Below are 5,161 nucleotides of genomic sequence, written 5' to 3' on the forward strand. Positions count from 1 at the left end.
TCTTCACCAAGAGTCGAACAGCTGAAGATGCTGACCGGCTTTCCTCAGGCAGTTTATAACTCGAGAAGACAGGAAAATCCATTAAACAGTCTAGTCATTTTGATCAAGCATAAGATGCAATGCTATCAACAGCTTTTATTAGATTGGCGGCATGGAGCTTCGTGGTTGTAGCATGAGTTTATCAAAAAACGGGACTTCTATAATATTGCAAAATATAACCGTGTTTTCTAAAAGGATCTGCTCTATATTCCACTTTGCAAATAAGGTCTGTGTTTTACTGGAAGTGTGTGCGTGTGTGTATTTTAAGGCGAATGTAAGGTATTGTGTCAGTCTGTCACAACAGCCTGTCCAGGTTTTGACAGGGAGTGAGTGCATCCTTCCCCTTGATACATACCATGCACACTCAACAACAACAACAGCAACAACAACAACAACAACAACAACAACTACATCAAGACTGAAGAAGAAGAAGAAGAAGAAGAAGAAGAACAACAACAACAACAACAACAACAACAACAACAACAACAGCAACAACAACAACAACAACAACAACAACAACAACAACAACAACATCAAGAAGAAGAAGAAGAAGAAGAAGAAGAACAACAACAACAACAACAACAACAACAACAACAGGAAGAAGAAGAAGAAGAAGAACAACAACAACAACAACAACAAGAAGAATAAGAAGAAGAACAACAACAACAACCACAACAACAACAACAACAACAGGAAGAAGAAGAAGAAGAAGAAGAAGAACAACAACAACAACAACAACAACAACAACAACAACAACAACAACAACAACAACAACAACAATCTCACTGTGCATAGAATACAGCCCTGCTTTTGATGTGTGGTATGTGTCCCAGTGGAAGGAAGCTCTCATGGTGTGCCATAGCCCGGACAGACGTGCCATTTTGTCAACTCGTCAGCTGTGTGCACCGGAACGACTCAGGGCTGTGTATGAGAGGGAGGAGCTTCCAAAATGAGGCTAGGGTACAGCTCCTGTTGAACTGTAGCATTTGAAAGGTATATTTTGGGTCTCTCTTTGAGAATAAAGATACATCTGCCAGGTAAGGGGGTAGGGGTGGGGCGGCTTCCGGAACCCAGGAAGCCTCCCCCCCCCCCCCCCCCCACCCCACCCCCGTAGATCTAGCCCTGCGACTTCGTCAGAGAGGATCATCGGAGAGTTAGAAGATCAAGTTCACGCCCGCCCACGGATAGATCGTCACAAATCATTATGATAGTGGGTGGCGTTCCCAAAGGTCAAGTGGCTCCGAGCCTAATCGAGTTTAGCCTTATCCACAGGACCGACGGCTACCTTTTCTACAGAGTTTCACTATCTCCCTCAGCTCATCATGACGGGAGTGAATTCGTTAGTTATTGATCGCTCAACCGCGAAACGTTATGGCAACGCCTAAGGAGGTTGGACAGTGTAGAGAAAAAAACACCCACAGAAAGTAGCTATAGCTTCAGCATTCCTAAACAAGTCGCGTAAGGCGAAATTACTACATTTAGTCAAGCTGTGGAACTCACAGAATGAAATTGACCGTAGTCCGCCGCTAGTGCAAAAGGCAGTGAAAGTGACGAGCCTGTTTGGCGCGGTAGCGGTTGCGTTGTGCTTCATAGCACGCTTTACTGTACCTTTCGTTTTAACTTTCTGAGCGTGTTTTTAATCCAAACATATCATATCTATATGTTTTTGGAATCAGGAACCAACAAGGAATAAGATGAAAGTGTTTTTAAATTGATTTCGAAAATTTCATTTTGATCATAATTTTTAATTCTTTTAATTTTCAGAGCTTTTTTTTAATCCAAATATAACATATTTATATGTTTTTGGAATCAGAAAATGATGAAGAATAAGATGAACGTAAATTTGGATCGTTTTTATAAATCATTTTTTTTTTTTACAATTTTCAGATTTTTAATGACCAAAGTCATTAATTAATTTGTAAGCCACCAAGCTGAAATGCAATACTGAAGTCCGGCCTTTGTCGAAGATTGCTTGGCCAAAATTTCAATCAATTTGATTGAAAAATGAGGGTGTGACAGTGCCGCCTCAACTTTTACAAAAAGCCGGATATGACGTCATCAAAGATATTTATCGAAAAAATGAAAAAAACGTCCTGGGATATCATACCCAGGAACTCTCATGTCAAATTTCATAAAGATCGGTCCGGTAGTTTACTCTGAATCGCTCTACACACACACCCACACACACACACACACATACACACATACACACATACACCATGACCCTCGTCTCGATTCCCCCTCTATATTAAAACATTTAGTCAAAACTTGACTAAATGTAAAAATGAAAAGGGCCGCCACCGCAAGGGAGGGATGGTTGTCGCGCTCAGTATGAGTGAGCAAACCCAGCTGTATATAACTTGGAAACAATTGATTCGTTGAGCCTCTGATAGTTGTGTCAGTTCCATGTATCAGACATCACGCTAGGACCCCTGTGTGTTAATTAGGGTCTGTAGTATTATGCCTGCAGGTGTGGGTGCGGCGCTTATCATGTTTGCACTGTAAATAAGCTCATAGATAGCTCAGCCGCCCACCTCCCCCTCCCCCTTCCGCCTTGCTGGGGTGTTCCTAGGCAGAGGAAACAACACCTAGAGGTCTTGCTTAGGCTCTTCGAACGGGAAGAAATCTCAGAGAGTTACACTGCATTTCGGTGCCTTCTCTTGAATGATGTAGTGTACACGGTTTGTTCTCGTTTTGATTTCTATCGAACCATCTTCTTGTGATCGGTGGCCTAGTGGTAAGGCGTCCACCCAGTGAGCGGGAGGTCGTGGGTTCGAACCCCGGCCGGGTCATACCTACGACTTTAAAATTTGGCAATCTAGTGGCTGCTCCGCCTGGCGTCTGGCATTATGAGGTTAGTGCTAGGACTGGTTGGTCCAGTGTCAGAATAATGTGACTGGGTGAGACATTAAGCCTGTGCTGCGACTTCTGTCTTGTGTGTGGCGCACGTTAAATATCAAAGCAGCACCGCCCTGATATCACCCTTCGTGGTGGACTGGGCGTTAAGCAAACAAACAAACAAAAATCTTCTTGTGATGGGAGAGATTTCTTCTTCTTCTTATGCGTTCGATGTTCATGATCGTTATGTCCTTAACTCGGTGGCTGCCATCAAGTCCCCAGTCTTCTGCAGTTCAGCAGCGGGTCCCCAGAGCGTGGTGCCCAGGCTGGTGTCTTCTGGCCAGTAGTGCTGGCGTGCTGTCTCCAGATGTGGGCATATCAGTAGAGCGTGGTGCCCAGGCTGGTGTCTTCTGGCCAGTAGTGCTGGCGTGCTGTCTCCAGATGTGGGCATATCAGTAGAGCGTGGTGCCCAGGCTGGTGTCTTCTGGCCAGTAGTGCTGGCGTGCTGTCTCCAGATGTGGGCATATCAGTAGAGCGTGGTGCCCAGGCTGGTGTCTTCTGGCCAGTAGTGCTGGCGTGTTGTCTCCAGATGTGGGCATATCAGTAGAGCGTGGTGCCCAGGCTGGTGTCTTCTGGCCAGTAGTGCTGGCGTGTTATCTCCAGATGTGGGCATATCAGTAGAGCGTTGTGCCCAGGCTGGTGTCTTCTGGCCAGTAGTGCTGACGTGTTATCTCCAGATGTGGGCATATCAGTAGAGCGTGGTGCCCAGGCTGGTGTCTTCTGGCCAGTAGTGCTGGCGTGTTATCTCCAGATGTGGGCATATCAGTAGAGCGTGGTGCCCAGGCTGGTGTCTTCTGGCCAGTAGTGCTGGCGTGTTATCTCCAGATGTGGGCATATCAGTAGAGCGTGGTGCCCAGGCTGGTGTCTTCTGGCCAGTAGTGCTGGCGTGTTATCTCCAGATGTGGGCATATCAGTAGAGCGTGGTGCCCAGGCTGGTGTCTTCTGGCCAGTAGTGCTGGCGTGTTATCTCCAGATGCGGGCATATCAGTAGAGCGTTGAGCCCAGGCGGGTGTCTTCTGGCCAGTAGTGCTGGCGTGTTATCTCCAGATGTGGGCATATCAGTAGAGCGTTGAGCCCAGGCGGGTGTCTTCTGGCCAGTAGTGCTGGCGTGATGTCTCCAGGTGTTGGCAGGTCTGTGGTCGGAGTATAATAATAACACCAAAGAAAGAACCAATGATTTAGCTTTGAAAACTATGGTGTATTATGTTAAAACGGGTGTAACTGTCCAAGTGGAAGGATGCTCGTATCCCGTGTGAAAGTCAGGGTGGATGCCAGGGTGGATGTCCGGAGATTCACTTCAGGCTAGTTTACACGGGACGAACATTATTGTAAGCATAACCATGTTGGAAAACTTAAAGGCATATGTACGCGCTCCCGTGTTTACAAAGTGTAGTTTGCCCACAATCGATGTCAAATGCATCATAAGGCCATATAATGACGATATGTCGCAATGCGCGGACCATATACATGCATTACAGCTTGTTCTAGCCTCTGAAAAAGTGAGGATGTCAACAAAGACGCGGAGTTATTTCCCTTGCGTCAACGTTCCCTCTGTTGGCAAATCTATAAATAGGACGATCTAGATCAAAATAAAAATTCAAATATCTCAACATTTAAGGGGTCCTAGACCACAATATTTTGCAGGGAACTTAATTTAGCATGTCTCCAGCTGTTGGTAAAGCAATTAGCGTGTATATTCATCGAGTTAATATGCCTTTAACGTGCACACAGGGATACTGATGCTGGATGCCAAATGAAAGCACGTGCAATCTGAGAAACAAGAGGAAGCAGGACAAACCCCTTCACTTAAAATAATAGACAGCGAAAGGAAAAAAAAAAAAAAAAAAAAAAAAAAAAAAAAAAAAAAAAACACCCACCAACACCCAATCTAAATCGAGCACACAGTCGCTATTTTGAACACTCTAAGAAATGGCGGCTATTCTCCTCTTCAATCTCAAGCCGCTTGGGAGTTAAACGGATTAATGGATGCGCCTTAAAGAGGGGAAGAAAAAAATTAAAGAAGACAAATAATTTGTTGGGATGAAAGTTGTCCGGCAAGTCCACTAGGTCGTGCACCACACTGCCGCTCAGCTGCGTGTTGGTCTGTTTGTTGGAAACCAGTTGCAACCGGATAAATTAGGATTTTGTTTTGCTGATCCAAGTCAATGGTTTTGACTTGCTTTTTTTGTCTCCCTCCCACCACAACCCCCAGTCCTCCCCCACC

Source organism: Littorina saxatilis, linkage group LG5 (genome assembly GCF_037325665.1).
Source record: "Littorina saxatilis isolate snail1 linkage group LG5, US_GU_Lsax_2.0, whole genome shotgun sequence".
Lineage (NCBI taxonomy): Eukaryota > Metazoa > Mollusca > Gastropoda > Littorinimorpha > Littorinidae > Littorina > Littorina saxatilis.